This window comes from Ascaphus truei, chromosome 2, assembly GCF_040206685.1.
Source record: "Ascaphus truei isolate aAscTru1 chromosome 2, aAscTru1.hap1, whole genome shotgun sequence".
Taxonomy (NCBI): domain Eukaryota; kingdom Metazoa; phylum Chordata; class Amphibia; order Anura; family Ascaphidae; genus Ascaphus; species Ascaphus truei.
The window spans coordinates 22077001-22093820 of record NC_134484.1 but is presented as its reverse complement, the minus strand read 5'-3'; the positions used below and the strand labels follow the sequence as shown (position 1 = coordinate 22093820).

The window sequence follows — 16820 nt, the reverse complement described above, 5'->3', positions numbered from 1 at the left end:
TAATCAGGACTTGAGAAACTTTCTGAACGTTAGGTCCATGACTCACAGTTACTGCCATAAACACTGTCGAGATTTTACTGTATATCACAAACAAAGCGATATCAAAGGATTCTGGGGTTTCAAACAGGAACTTGGCCCAATATCTAAAGGCGAATCTCCTCCGTTTTAGTTTCAAAAAGAGGCACCTCTCTGTAACCTTTTAATATTTAGCATGGTGCTCTTAAATAGTCTCACGGCCCCCTCCAATAAACACCTGTTTAATTGTTCAGCACAAACGTGTGACTTTTAGGTCAGTAAGTACTATGTCAGGCAGCATTCAAGGGGTTAAAATGTGTTCAAAATTGACTTTGTCCTCATCGAACATCACTTCTGACCCGTTCTGTGCTTTAGGACTATGTATTAGAGCAGGGTGTGATGGATGGGGGTCGCTGTTCTTTATACTGTAATAAAGGTGAAGCCCGGCTGGCTGCCCCTAAAAACCATGTGCCCAGGGCTACAAGTGTCAGCTCTTGGGTCTCAATCTATTGTTAAACTGTATTCTAAATCATGCGTTTGGTTTTTACCTTTCCGGGCACGCATACAATCAGGGATTTCTTGTGCATGAGTTTTAAGGGGGATATTTGGGTGAAACTGTTGTCAGAATGTGCCTATGGGGTCGGGGACCAAAGTTGCCGGTTCTCAGGTAAAAGTACCTGACGAGCAGGCCACGGCTGCGAGTACACGTATGCACATTGCCCCGTTAATATCTCCCCTTAAAAACGTAACAGCGACTCACCACTAGGGTGCCCTGGTTCAGCCTCGCCCCGGCTTGAGTTAGTCATTGTGAATTGTATGTACCTATTTAACGTGTCCCTAGCCAGGGGTACGGGTAACACTGTTATGTCTATCCGCAAATGGTGTATACAAGCATACCCCGCTTTAAGGACACTCACTTTAAGTACACTCGCCAGTAAGTACATGTCGCCCAATAGGCAAACGGCAGCTCACGCATGCGCCTGTCAGTACGTCCTGAACAGCAATACCGGCTCCCTACCTGTAACGAAGCTGTGCACAAGCGGGGAGACTATGGAGCCTATTACACATGCGTTATTTACATCAGTTATGCACGTATATGACGATTGCAGTACAGTACATGCATCAATAAGTGGGGAAAAGGTAGTGCTTCACTTTAAGTACATTTTCGCTTTACATACATGCTCCGGTCCCATTGTGTACGTTAATGCGGGGTATGCCTGTAATTTGTATCTATACATAAAGACACGGCGGGTTTTGGAAGTGTAATGAAACCCTATGGGAAATCTGTGTCCTGCCAGCAAGCTCTAGGGACCATGTTTTAGGGACCATGTTTTAGGGACCACGTTTTATTCCAAGCCCCAATGTTTAGGGAAAACCTGACCTGTTTTGTGGTTTTACATGTTCCCCTTATCCAAGGAACAAGGGATTTTGGGAGTGGGGATTTGAGATGTATTTATTTATTTATAACATGTTTTTACCAGGAAGTAATACATTGAGAGTTACCTCTCGTTTTCAAGTATGTCCTGGGCATAGAGTTAAGATGGCAAACAATACAAGGTTACAGATACAGTTACATAAGTGAACAGGGTATACATTATATACAAGAGATAGCATGCACAGTTAGAGATAATATTATAGGCGTATGTAACAGTTACAGACCAGTATTGTCTGTATTGCCCTGGTTCATTTGTTTACTGGATTATTTACAGGTCTTCCCTGGGAACAGGAGCCCCGGTAACTGTATCTTCTTTTTGTACTGTATATGTTGTTGGTATGCAGCATATAGCCTCAATTATCCCCGATTTCTAGAAACCAGAACGTTACGTTACCTTAAACCAGGCAGATTAGTAAACACAGAATAAATGGAGCTAAAGTGAGGCAGAGAGGCGCACCGATTAATACAGTGTTCGTCCCATTATAATGTGTGGGTCAAGTACTTCATCCGTAACTCATTTTAACACTCTGAAATCACAAGCTGCCACATACAGTATAAGTACAAATTGGAATAAAAAACATGATATATTTATGCAAAGAGATGCAGGATGAAAATGAAACAATTCTCAATAATTTTGCTCGATAAACTTAACCCTATTTTCAGATCGGCCATGTTTTAGAGGGTCAAACACGCTGAAGAGCAACTTAGAAATCTTTAAATAAAATCCTGAAAATACTTCAATTTTTACAATAATAATAATAAATAATAGCAAGCTCTTGTATAGCGCTGCTAGTTTTACGTAGTGCTTTACAGAGACATTTTGCAGGCACAGGTCCCTGCCTCGTGGAGCTTACAATCTATTTTATTTTTTGGTGCCTGAGGCACAGGGAGATAAGGTGATTTGCCCAAAGTCACAAGGAGCTAACACCGGGAATTGAACCGAAGTGCCAGTCAGTGTCTTTAATCACTGAGCCACTTCGTCTTCCTATATATTATATTGAAGTGTTCAAACTGTAACACAACCAGCCAACATTAAAGTGTCAATCCAAGTACATTTTTTTTTTACATAGGATTGAAGCAGGGGGTCTCCAGGGCTGAATCCTACTAATTTCAGCCCCGGGGACCCCCTGCTTCCGGAGATACTTCCATCCATAGTAGGTGTCGATATCCTGTTAGAAATCCATTTATTATATTAAAATGTATGAATGAGAACTTATATCAAGACAATTGCATGAGAATATATTGTAAGATTTAGAATTCATATGTAGCTAAAAGGAGCTGAATCCTAGTGCAGGTTTGATGCATAGCACAAGTACTCTTGATAAAGGACATCCGTGAGTCACCCCAATACCCTCTTTTTTGGATGTCTCCCTTGTCTACCCCCCAATAAATTGGTTTTTACTAATTTTGGGTGTGCCGTATCCCAGTTCTTTTCCCTGCCTGCTGTGCTCCACACACCCCTCTTGTGAGGATTCTACTATTGCCAATACCTCTACTGTACGTTGGATGCACGCATGTGAAGCCTATACCTCATCAAATCGTGAGTTACTGTACCTATGGAGTTTCTATCCTGTGCTACCCACATTACTGCTGTCACTATACTCTAAGTAGTTTCTCATTGAGTGTGGTGGTTAAAAGGTTTGATTTGCCCTATGGGCTGTTTCTTTCCCTATTATACCATAAATCCCTCTCTGAGATGTATGCCTCATTAGGGCTACTACTATTATATGAGTTAGTTTGTGGCATTTGCTGTTTATTGTCACCTATGGGGCTTATAGCATTTGGAGTGATTTAATAACCTGCATAAGGATTTGATCTTATACTCCAATGAATGTATCAAATGGCTCACATTTAAGGGACATTAAGAAGAAAGAATGTTTCATCTCTAACCTGTTCAAGGTTCTGTCGCACTGATATTTGGACAGCACGTTTCGTTTGCCTGAAAACTGTTAGACCCACATGCCAGGGGGGTGGGCCTGCTCTAGTGGAACCTGCCCAGTTGCTGGGGCTTAGGAGCTAGTCACACCCCTGGTATAAAAAGGGACTCCCATGCTAATTAGTTCAGTTGCTGGAAAGGAGCATAGGAGGGGTTTCTGGGAATCCAGTTCCTGGGAGGGGTCCCTGTCTATCCAGTTCCCCGGGGAGGGGGGGGGCGGGGGCTTAGGAGTTCCTGGGAGTCTTTCCCTGATGGTTCTACAGTGTCAGTGCTGGAGGCTGACTCCTGGAGTCTAGACCTACCCAGGGGAGGGATGATGCCCCATGGGTAAGGACATACTACAAGTCCAGGCTGTTGAATGCCTATCTGCCACCAAGGAGGTGGACAAACCATGGCCTAAGGAGGAGGGTATGTGGGCATATCTGGACTAATGGTTACTTGTACCCTGTCTTCTAATAAATCCCTGTTGCACTGTTGCTAGCACTCCAGAGTGGTTCCTGTTCTATATGAGTTCCTGTAAGGGAATGAACACCTGCCTATGGCAGAGCCCCTACAGGTGGAGGCGCTGCACCACACCAATGACATCCTGTACCCCAAGCGCGCTACATCACGGAGGCCCAGGATCCTGGAATACCTACAGGTGAGCACCACTAACACCCAATAGCACCAGTAATACCCATCTGTCTCCAATCGGGGTGGTAAAGGGGTGTTAAACCTGTATATTGCGGTGTTATTGAATATATATGCATAGGAGGTATGTCACCATTAATGGGGCTCTAGGACAGAAAGAAGAGAGCTGGCAAGGTATATAATATAAACTTTAAAGGAAGAAATGTGTTAGGAAAGCAGAATAACATCCCAAACACACTGTCCTGTTTCAAATGGGCAAGGTCCCATTAACATTTTGGAATATAGGGCTCGTGGATTAATGACGATGATCAAGGGGTCTTTAACCCCTCGCACATGGAAGGCATATAACAGTACCTGGCAAAAGTGACAGGCCTTGACACGGCAAACGACATAAGGAAAAGGTAAAAAACACTGAACAGTTCCTTTCAATTTTTACAAGCACAAAAAGATTCAGGAATAACATGCACAGGCACCATACTATTTCCTTCTCCTCAAAACTGCAGAACAGTATGTTTTTTCACATTGTTTTGCCGTGCCAAGTTGAGGAAGGCAGAATTGTATTTTTACAGAGGAATGTGTCACTGATGTCAGTGATGGGAAGGGTATTATATCTCTGGCGCGCAACAAGGACAGGTAAATAAGAAGAATTTATACAACGTCCTTGTTGAGTGCCAGAGATATAATACCCTTCCCATTGTACCATATCTGACCTGGGGTCAGAGTTATATCCAGGCTGCCGGTTATTCATTTTATATTGTACACTATATTAGCGCTACCTATTTGGTTACTGATGTCAGTGATGTTATACTGCTGACACAGTTCAAACAAATTCTTAGATGTTTGATGTTGTGGTAGGTTTAAGGGTGGTGCACAAATACTGACATAGCATTTGGACTAACATTTCTGGAACAATAACATTGAGCCAGGAATAGTGTTATAATCCACAGGATCTGACAATAAAAAAAAACATACGATACTGTATGTTTAGGTTTATATACTGTACACGAACTCGAAAGAAAAAGATAACCCTGATAATGAGAGAACTCTAATTACGGCGTATAAGGAGATGCACTGGAACACCGGAAGGGGGAAAAAACCCTAGTTGGTGTGTTGGGACAGCGAGTCCCTTACGGGAGAGGTGTACAGTATGTAATGACTGTATTAAAATTATTTACATTTATTTGGAGCAATACTCAAAATTAAAATATAGGCTGTGTGACATGGAACCAATCGAATGTGAGCGGGTAGGGGTGGCGCCCCTGTTACACTCACACTCAACCCCACACACACACTCAACCCCACACACACACACACTCAAAAAATGGTGCAGTGATGCCGTGAAATTACGACCGCTGCATCCGTATAAGGTATTTATTTTGAGTGTAACAAGCGAAAAAGATGTGTGCAGGAGGGAAGCCGAAGATGTGCGTGGGCGGCCGAACAGGATAGTGCAGGTGGCGGCCACATAATTCGGAGGTATGAGGGAGGATCACGCGCGAGCGCTGTGATGTCAAACGCCCCTCCTTCCGGTGTCTGCCCTGCAATAGCGCTGTGTTCCTCCTCTTCTCCGCTGGCAACTTGCTTCACTGCATGTGAAAGGGTAGGCTGCGACTGTATCAATCATACTATGAATGTACAGAAATAATGGGGGGGGGGGGGGGAAAGGGAAAACACTTCCCCGCTCGTGCTTGCAAAATTATGCAGGAAACCCTGCGCTCATGCTTGGAGAGTTGGTGATGTCACCGCTTTCAGCGGCAGCGTGGACGTTGCCTAATTTTGCAAGAGCGAGCTGTTGAAGAATGTAAGTATTTAGACTGCGCTTATAGTGCCGGCGACGCGACATCACCCAAAAACAAATGCATTGTCGCCGCCGTGTGCTCTTATAGTAAGCGCGACGCAATTTTTTTAAGCCGGCAATATTTGATTTTTCAGGGGCTGTCGCCTCATGTGACAGCCCCTGAACCAATCAATGGCCTGGACTCCGGCGCCGCCACAAAGCAAACTTTCGCTAGCAGCGACGGGTGATGTCACGCGTCTCTGTCGCAGGCACTATACGCGCAGCTTTAGACATATTTGTATTTACATTGTATACCGTTTAATAAAGGGGTTTTTTTCCATGTGATTTTGATTACATCAGGCAGGGGGGGCCCGAGAAATTTCATGGATAAAAAGGGGGTCTCGGCATAAAAAGTTTGCTCACCCCTGGATAGATAATCTTACTTTTCACTTAGAGAATACAAGTGATCTTACTGTGATGGTGTTAGGATAGGGAGAGTGCCTGTATGGCAAACACGGAGTCCCTCAGTAATAACCCTTTGTACCGACAGGTATAGCTGATAATCCTGGAGTGGTATAGTCATATATATATACTTGAAACGGAGCAGGGTAGGTGGGATAGCAGCCACGGTGATCCTCTATTAAAGCACATACTTCATCAGATACACCCTTGCCGGGTAGATGGTATCTGCACAGGGCTGCGGAAGGCTGCTGTATAGTGTGAAGGTGCCACAGTGCTAGTTGGAGACTAAATATGATGGGGAGGTTGCAGGTCCAAAAATTGACTTACCCATAACGAATTGCTAGTCAGAGGTCAAATGGACCAGAGCTCCCAAACTGTATAGTTTTAAATGCTACAGTTAAAAACAGACGTGTTAAGAAACGTATGCTAAAAAGCGGGTATGCTGCTAACATAATCACAGCTGATTCCCGAGTGACGTTATAATAGTGGGACGTCGCCACAAGCTGATGTACGTTTCGCTGAGGCTTTGTTAAGGCTGTAAGTGGACACCCTCTGGTGTCCAGGATATGAAGGGTACAACGTCTTCCTATTGGTTGATTTCATACACACCATTAACCCTGTGAGTACCGTGACCCACAGGGCTTATACTAAGGTATAACCTCATTTGGTATGATGAGTAATCCTGGAATAGTCTTATCTAAAGAGAACACTCTAAGATATTTGTTCCAGAATATGTACTGTCATGCGTATATCTATTTGTATACAGTTGTGGACAGTTAGTGTCACAATTGTAGAGACCTCTGTGATTACATGCGGTAGGGAAATAAAGATAGCAAAGTCCTCTTAAGGCAGAGAGGCTATTTCAGGGCTCAAAAACTAGATGGAGTTACAGATGAACACTTGCTATTGTTGTAATCTTGATGTCCATTATTTGGATTGCTAGACGGCAGATAGACCTATGGATAGTCTAGGTGTAAGTTTTTAGGACGGGGTTCATATTGTGTAACTGGATGCATGTAATGGGCTTTCAAGGGCCCTGCATGTACCCTTCAGCTACTGTTTACAAGGTAATTAGTCGCACACCATGCACCATAGATACTGCTATGATCACTCTATGTGGTGACTAGTGGTACACTGCAGTTGTTAATTTCTGGGTGGTATCCATGGTGCTAGGTGGCAGATAGACCTACAGACGAGACCACAAGTATTCTAAAGCTTGCCTTAAACTAGCCCGGTTACATTCTGGGTATGTGCTGGGTATGTGCTGGGCTTGTTTAAGGCAAGTTTAAGGCATTTCTGCATTGACTAATGACCCATAGGATTAACACAGCAGGGACCCCCACTGTTAATCTGATGGGCCATTAATCAATGTAGAAGTGCAGGGTCTAGTTTAAGGCAAGTTTAAGGCATGTATCCAGCATGTACCTGGGTGTACCTGGGTCTTTTTGGCGATTGCCACTGGTTTGTGTTAGAATAACCGTGGTCACTACAGTATGAATAGTCTAAGTCCCAGCTTTTAAGAACGAGGTTCATATAATGTAGCTCGATACATGCGGGGTGCTTAAAAGGGTCATGCATATATATATATATATATATACATGCAGGGTGCTTAAAAGGATCATGCATATATAAGAGTTCAGTCTGAGCAAGATCCCTTATGCGTTGGTAGGCTATCAGATAAAAGGGTGGAAGACAAAACCCTCATTCAGTCCATTCGGTGACAATGTTTTGAGGATGTAAATCCATCGTGGCTCTTTTTTCAGGTTCTCCTGATCCCAGTCCCCCTTTCTGAGGCCCATGGATAGCTGGTCAATCCCAATAAATGTTAGGACAGAACTGTCCCCATTATGATGTTCATGGACATGCCTAGCCACTAGTGCGTCAAGGTGGTTCCTGATTGTTCCTAGATGTTCGAGGACCCCATGCCTAAAAGGGCGCCTGGTCTTACCTATGTACTTTTTGCTGCAGGTGCACTCAGCCATATAGATGACACCTGCCACCTTGCAGTTAATAAACTGCCTCATCTCAAAAGTGCGGGTCTTATTCCAGTTTCTGAAGATCTTAGCCGTTTTAATTACAGTGCAAGCTTTGCAATTGTGGCAACTGAAAGAACCCTTTGGTTTGTCAGGACGCCATGAACTTATTTTCTAGCTTTCAAAATTACTGTGTACCAAGAGGTCACGCAGGTTCCTCGACCTATGGCTGGTCATCTCTGGGTACATTTTTAGAACCTCTGCCAGATCCTCGGCAGTCCTCAAAACGTGCCAGTGTTTTTCAAAACTAGCTCTATCTGTTCCCCGTTGTTCATTATAGGTGCCTATAAATCTAATGCTACTCTGTTGTTCAACTGTTGTCTTGTCTCTCAGGAGGTCATGTCTTGGAGTGTTTCTAGCCCTTTTATAAGCTCTGTTCATGGTGTTTCTGCTGTTTCCACGTGATTGGAATCTTTCCTTCATTATTAGAGCCTGTTTTTCAAACTCACAGTTTGTGGTGCAGTTCCACTTAATTCTGAGGAACTGCCCCACTGGAATGCCCCGAACCAGATTACGTGGGTGATGGTTATTAGCCCTTAGTATACTGTTTGTGGCAGTGGATTTGTGAAAGATTGTTGTGGTTAGGTCCCATTGCTTTCCTTAGCTATCATGAGATCAAGGAATGATATTTTGTCTTGTCCGATCTCATATCTTAGTTTCAAGTTGTTATTATTAGTGTTGAGAATACCTATAAACTCTTTTAGGAGATCAAGGGGGCCTGTCCACAGCAAATACACATCATCAATAAATCTTGACCAAAGATCTATATGGTTAGTGAACCTCTCCATGCCTTCAGAGAAGACAGTCTCCGCCTCCCACCAGCCCAGGTAGAGGTTAGCATATAATGGAGCACACTTAGTCCCCATTGCCGTCCCCTGGGTCTGGTGGTAGAGTATCCTATTGAATAGGAAGTAATTTTTAATCAAAATGAACGTGAGAAGTTTGAGAACAAAGGCATTGGGATTTCTAAACTGTAGGCCTCTGGTATTCAGAAAGTACGACATGGCTTTAACCCCGATGTCATGGTGGATGCTCTTGTACAGACCCTCAATGTCTAGGGATACCAGTACAGTTTGTTTGATACAGGTACAGACCTCCCCAGTGAAACAGTGCTACCTTAAATCTTGAAAGCTGCTGCACTTAATATATTTAACAATTATTTCCGGCAGCAGACTTCTATTAATGTATCCAATGCTGTCAGGTTCACTGGCAGTTGGCCCTAACTAGCCTCACAAAATTACTATACAACTTCCTTAACTTGCACTGCAATGTTTCATGTGGCAAAGATCTAATGGATCTTGACAAAGAGCAGGTTACAATTCAAAACATTTACAGTCCATGTTTTCTTAACTTCATTGGTGAAGCTGAATGACACCCTACTATAAATAAATAAATAATTGTGTTTCAGGCTAAATTAAAAAAATAATAATAATAATAATAAGTGAAGGTAATATTAGTGTTTTGATACTGTATAATGTATTTTGTTGAGTGCACAAAAATCTAAACAATATCTTCCACTGCATTCTTCTTCATATTGATATTCCAATAATTCTTCCTATTTTTAGAACATGAACAGGCTTCAGTTTAAGATTTTCATATTTTTCAATCTTTGACTTAATCAAAAATTGCTTGCAAGTTTATACAGCAACACAGCTGCACGTACTGTACACGTTCTCTTGAGATCCTGTTCCTCTGTAAATAATTCAGTAAGTCAGACTGCAGTGCTAAAAGCAAGAGTATATGTTTGGGGTTCAAAGTGTCATATACTGTAATGTAATGTAATGACTCCACCACAACCACAAAAAAAGAGAAGCCTCCCCCATAAAGCTAATCTGAGTGGGGGTCAATAGTACACATTGCATGGTATATTCAGTTGAAAGAAAAATGATAAAATTAGAGGTAATGGGGGTCACACGCAAACTGCAGTGTAAACATATTCTTAGTACCCTAGGTGGCAAACAATGCATTGGTCTTCAGTATATATCAGCAATGTGTTTTCTAGCAGAAAATATGGTAACTGATGTGTGGCCAGAACCCTTAATTCACATAGTTCATAGACCAAGACATGTATGAGTTATAACGATGAGCCATGATTGTGGCTGCAGTTGGAAAGGCCTGAACATGGCAAGAACATGAAACACTCCCTTTTTATTTGAAACCCTTTATTAATCAAAGGTACATTTTGAGCATTTAGTTGGTTTGGGCAAAATAATAGTGCAAATATGACAGGTGTGTAGGGGGTCTCATAATATTTTACTTCTTGGGAACCCTAAAAATCTAGCGCTGCTACTAGGAGTGATGACATTGTGGATGGACACCCTACAAAATCCCAATAATCAGCACTGGAGATAAACTCACCAGGGACATGAATGACAAAGTAGAAATATGCAACTAGCACTCAGTTTAGTAAGAAAGTATTTTGTAACACATTACTTGCTATAAAACAATACATATATAATTACCGGTATTAAGATATTATTAGTATGCTTCCGGCATACGTGACAGAATCAACATACCATATGTAGCAGACCTGCTTAGAGTTTTGCTGGGACTACTGTCAGCTGTAAATCTGTGAATCGAGGGATAGGGACGTGTGTAAGTTCAGGGGGTCAGTTTTGTACCCCAATTACACAGAGCAAAAATAATGATTTAATTTATCTTTTAATCAAAGGTACATTTTGAATATTAAATAAATCGATTAATTTTCTTTTAATAAGTACAAAAGGAAATACTGGCGCACAGCCAAGAGTGGGTCCCAAACAATGTTGTGTTAAAAAAAATCTTTTTTATTAAATAAGTAAACTGCTTTTAATAAGTAAACTGCTATTGATATATAACATCTTAAAAGTATAACTTATTCCACTATTAAACTGGTGCTCCCATCCCAGTAAATTTTCTCACTCAGTGTCAATTCTCTGCACTGTTAGGCTGCGCTTATACAGTAGTGCCGGCGACAGCGACGCAACGTTGCGTCAAAACAAATGCATTGCCACCGTCGCGTGCGCTTATAGTGAGCGCGACGCAATGGCACGACGGAGCGACGGCTTGGTCACGATCGCTGGAAGTCATCTCAATTTGATTTTTCCTGCAACCGCAGCCTGACGTCGCCGTCACTATAAGCGTAGCCTTAGTTGGTGACCGTCTTGTGATTCCATCGATTAATTGTAACTGTACAAATCTGTCTCTGTCACTCTCTTATACTTCCTGGCTCCTGACTCTTCCATGGATCGTTATTGCTTGACCTTTTCCTTCCTCATTGTCCATGTTTACATTTACTTAATGTAATTACAGTCTCTTCTCTGCTGCTCTCTCGCTCTGTCCAAGTTTTTGCCATCAACTGCCCATCTCCCCAACTCCATCCCGTCTGCTCTTCTTTTCTGCTGCCACCCGCCATCCATAGAACCCCTCACTGGTGACTCCTCTCTACAGAATCCATGAGCAGCAGCTCAGCTCTTTCAAATGCTTTCTTTTTGTAATAATTTCTGCAGCTAGAAAGGGTGTCAGTTTGATCCCCTCACATGTCTTCATAAAGGAATGATATTATATACAGTATATATATATATATATATACAGTCTTCGACAAATGCGGTGGCATGGTTGCCTGTGGTGACCGCATTTTACCCCCTGGCGACAAGGTGTTTCGGCGTGGACGCCTCCCCAACCCACCTTCCTTACCTTCCAACACAGGCCCCTGCGGGGGCATCCACAGCCCACCCCCCCAGTTGGCCAGTCTGCAGTAGGCTTCCCCCCAGGCCTGTCTGCAGCAGGCTCCCCCCTGTTGGCCTGTCTGCAGCAGGCTCCGCCCCAGGGCTGTCTGCTTTTTGTTTAATATGTATTGGGGAGGGGGGTCTTTTTAATATGAATTGGCGGGGGTCTTTTTAAATTGTACCCAGGCAGTCACCCAGTCACCCACCCATTAGTTTTTTGGGTGGTTTGTCATTTGAACTCTTCCACACTTAGGGAGGATAACTTCACAAATATCAAATGGAGGCCACAGTCTCTTTCAGTATCGGCTTCTCCAGGAAGTTCTTAATGGTAGTCGTCACAACAATAATGATCCATCACCATAACTCATACATTAGAAGAAACTGGGGAAGTTTGCAAGAAATGGCAAAGAAAAAAAACTAGGTTTTTAGAGACAACGTAAATGATATATCAAAGTTCACCAAATGAGGCAGTACTGCTGGAATAATAAAGCATCACGTTTATCAATGAAAACAAAACTAAAAACTTTCACTTAACACTTCATTTATCAGAGAAAATAATGTAATGGTTGCCTCGCTCTTTGCCACTGTTTTGCAACAGGGAGAGGCCCCAAAAAGCGTCACAAAACTCATTCCCGTTAGTGGCCTGACCATGATCGCAAGATCGGCTTCAGGAAGTCACCAAGATTGCAAATCAATGGCAGAAATCAAAAGGGCTCAAAGACACGTTGGCTTTTTAAACAAAAGTTATCATGTATTCTGTCATATGTGATGTGATGGTTTGGATGATGATTTCTGGCATTTTGGAGAACCTCACACCAGGGACGCCATCTTCTGTGATCTCACATTCCACGAGGAGTGCACCAACTACTGAAGCTTTATGCATTTTCATGGTACAAAAGAAATGTCTCATGTGACAAAGACCACCATTAACACTTAGCTTAAAAAAATATAAAGGGTGGTAATTTTTTTTCTTCTCATCTCTTAATTATAGACGTTCATCAACGTGGTAAAAAGTATTGGTAATGTACATAAATGTACAATCTCACTTAGGAAGCTACACAGCTCTTTGGACGTGGTTTTAACAAAGATTGTGATCTCTTTGCTACAGGAATTATAACTAAAGAGAACTGGGTACTGAAGTATCATCACACCTTGACCACTGACTTGAATGGCAGAGTAGATTGTGTTTCTATTGTAAAAAGTGAGTACAAGCTTTATTCCTAGCACTTTCATGCTACAAAGGACTTGAAAAATTGTTCCCACTTTTTCTTTCCTCTTCCTACAGAAGGTCTCCTCTTCCAACTTGTTCTTTTGTGATAGAAAGATTAACCCGCACAATAATAAAAATAGTCAGGATAGCAGCATTGGAAAGTTGTTGTTGGAAGAAAGGAAGAACTAAATGTGACTAGCATCTAGGATTTTGTTCTTCCAAAACTAAAGCTGTCTAACATTTTAATCTGGTCTGAAATGGTTAGATATTCCCATAATCATATATTATCTTTAACTGTTCATGAAATGTCTTTAAATATGTAACGGCGTTTCCCCCACCCAATCGCAGGGGCCATTACAGGGTGTGTGGTGCATATACCTGCTGGCAACAGGAGGGCTGAGTCGTCCACCGATGGTAGTGGGGACACAGGAACAGGATTCTGGGGTTCATAGGAACAAGGAGAGAAGCAAAAACGAAGCACTGGTTCCACTAAGACAAAAGTTAACACAGAGGTGCGTTCCCACAATAAAAGTTTAATGGATCAAACGTACAAAAACAGAACACCTACGCGTTTCGGGCTTATGGCCCTTTCTTGAGAAAGGGCCATAAGCCCGAAATTTTTGTACGTTTGATCCATTAAACTTCTATTGTGGGAACGCACCTCTGTGTTAACTTTTGTCTTAGTGGAACCAGTGCTTCGTTTTTGCTTCTCTCCTTGTTCCTGTTTATCCACTACAACGGAGGCACGGTACACCCCAGGAGTTGTGACACACCAGGCTCTACAATTGCGTGAGTAATACTCTATATTGAGCCTTTTTTCACTCTCCTTTTCCTAAGTGGCTGCAAGGAATTTGTTTGTCGCCCCATGTTTATACCATGATGTTGTACTAACGCTGGACACCGGCAGGTGTATACTGTCCTCACTTCAATTTATGTGGGACTTTATTTTCCAGTTACACATCTAACATGTACATGGGGGCTACCTTATATTCCAGCCTTATTTTTGCTTTCTCTGGAGGGGTAATCCGCTATATACTTATAGACACCACCCATGTTTGCTGAGATTTTTTGTTTCGAGCACAATGCAACTTATTTTTTCATATTCTGGGGTTCATACCCCACATATCTCCTTAGCAGTGAAGCGCCTCCATCTGCCGTAGGCTCCAGGAACTGACTGTGATCTCCCACGTTAGAATTTATTACCTCTCCCCCCCAGTAAGGTCACGCACCAGGCAGGAGGTATATTGCAAAACAGGAACGGGTTTATTACTACACTCTGCAGTAACAGTTACATGGCAGTCTTTTGCCAGATACAGTCTGTCCGGTCAGCTATCACTGAAGATGGTCCCTGGACCGTCACAACAGGCCAAGGGCACCCGAAGCTCTTCCCCACCTCTCTAGGTAGAGGTATGGTCTACACTCACTCTCCCCGTAGGGAAGAGCACATGGGAAGACCCAATCTCAGCCTTTCCACTGTGTGACCTGCCTTTATCAAGTGGGGGAAGGCACTGCTAACTTTAGGGCGGTCCTGCCCTAAAATACAGCCAGGAGGTGGGTACCCATTGTCCCAGCTACAACAGGATGTACCAGCCCCTGCTGTCACTCAAGTAGAGTACCAAAGGTGAGGGGGAAAACCCCATACCAACTACTGGCAACCTGATAGTACCAGGGTTTACTGCCAGCCCATTAGGCAGAATAGTAGTCAGGGGGGACCCTGCTACAAATATAATGCATAACCTTCGTTCACTTAAAGTAACCATGTATTGTTATCATAACTCTGTGTCCAGGAAATACTTGAAAACGAGAGGTAGCTCTCATTGTATTACTTTCTGGTAACACATTTTATAAATAAATAAAATAGGATGTGACTCACAACAATATATACAGTAATAACTACGGCAGTAGCTGCCAACCTTATTTAGTACTGTAACATATAACAAAATAACAACTTACTATACCGCAAACTATTTAAAGGGGTGTCAATGTATACCAATGTAATTCCTTTACCTTTCCCCAGGAGAAAAGGATCATGGAAAACCCTGGCGCAGGAAAGGTTTCCCATGGCTGGTCCTGCCCTACAGCTCCAAGAAAGGTATGTCAGGCTACATCTGTACATACACTTTAATCATAGTAACATTTACTATTCCCCTTAATTATAACTCATTGCTGCCATTTATTTAACACAAATCTTTACTATAAACATTGTGCTTGTTTTCCTGTCATCCTCTCTCCCACAGAAACCATACACTTGGAAGAGACAGGAGGGTAGTTTCCATTAAACGTATAATACATACAGAAGATGTCCCACAAGTCTTATAGGCAAGGTTAACATGCCCCAGCAGGAAATAGGGGGTTGAAATTATTTAAAAAGTGGAAATTCGGATACAATAAAGAAATAAACGGGGAGATGATAATAATAATAGCATGTTCTTGTATAGCGCTGCTAGTTTTTTTACGTAGCGCTTTTCAGAGACATTTTGCAGGCAAAAGTCCCTGCCTCGTGGAGCTTACAATCTATGTTTTTGGTGCCTGAGGCACAGGGAGATAAAGCGACTTACCCAAGGTCACAAGGAGCCGACAGCAGGAATTGAACCAGGTTCCCCTGCTTCAAACTCTCAATGCCAGTCAGTGTCTTTACTCACTGAGCCGCTCCTCCCTATACTTACTATTATCATTTGTGCGTCAATTACTTTTATTTATTCATAATATATTTATCTATCATTTATAATAAACTTGACCATTTCATAATACAAAGCAACAAAAGATGACACACATTATTAGACTGAGGCAAAGTTTCATATACTTTACATCAGGACGACTCAAACAATGGAGGCAAGCCATGCTGTAGACTTTGAGCGCTTTCTGTAAGGACCACATACTGTAGATTGTTCCTCTTCTTAACTTCTCTGTTCCATCTGGACTGATGGGAGCGGGACAGCCATGTGCCCAATTGTCTGCTCCATAAACATTGTAGCTAAAAGAAAGATGATCTCTGTGAAATAACAAGTAAATAGTTCAGTTACATTAAAGGGGTTTAAAAAAAAGTTTAGCACAATGTAGACCTGTGGTTTCCAACCTTTTTTTTGGTTAAGGAACCCTATGTGAAATTCCGAGGAACGCCCACCCTCTCTAGCAGTGAGTCTGAGATCCGATGCATTGTTAATTCTTCTGTATTTGGTACAATTTTAAAATGACCTGCCAATGACAGAGAACCCTTTAGGCATGCCCGGGGAACCCAAGGGTTCCTAGGAACCCCGTTTGAAAAACACTGTTGTAGACCAACATAACTCTTCTCCCTTCCTCCTATGTAAAGCCTCATTCTTAATAAACCTATAGCCATTGTCAGACACACAGCACCGTTTCTATAGCATTATCATAATGTGGATGTGTGTGTCAGGGGAAGAAAAATGCAATCCTAAACTTAATTACAATTAATGCAATTTCTCTAAATTGTGATGAATTAAAGAGGTGAATGTGGAGAGTCGGGATTAAAGCCATTTAATTACACTTTGATTGAGAGCAGCAAAATGTTTTTCAGTCTAAAAAGGTTGTTGCAAAGTAAAATTAGCCACGGACAGGTCATTAAGGAAAGAGTGCATTTTAGTTACAATTATT

At 42.3% G+C, this 16820-nt stretch overlaps 1 long non-coding RNA gene across 1 annotated transcript in view; it reads left to right on the top strand.

Annotated features, from left to right (window-relative positions):
- The window catches only part of LOC142488477 (uncharacterized), a 122887-nt gene extending 107348 nt beyond the window's left edge, over positions 1 to 15539 (top strand). Inside the window, exons 2-4 of the long non-coding RNA XR_012799423.1 lie at positions 13104 to 13196; positions 15223 to 15297; positions 15443 to 15539. This is a non-coding gene — a long non-coding RNA (uncharacterized LOC142488477). The remainder of the gene's footprint in view (positions 1 to 13103; positions 13197 to 15222; positions 15298 to 15442) is intronic.
- Positions 15540 to 16820: the final 1281 nt, after the last annotated feature.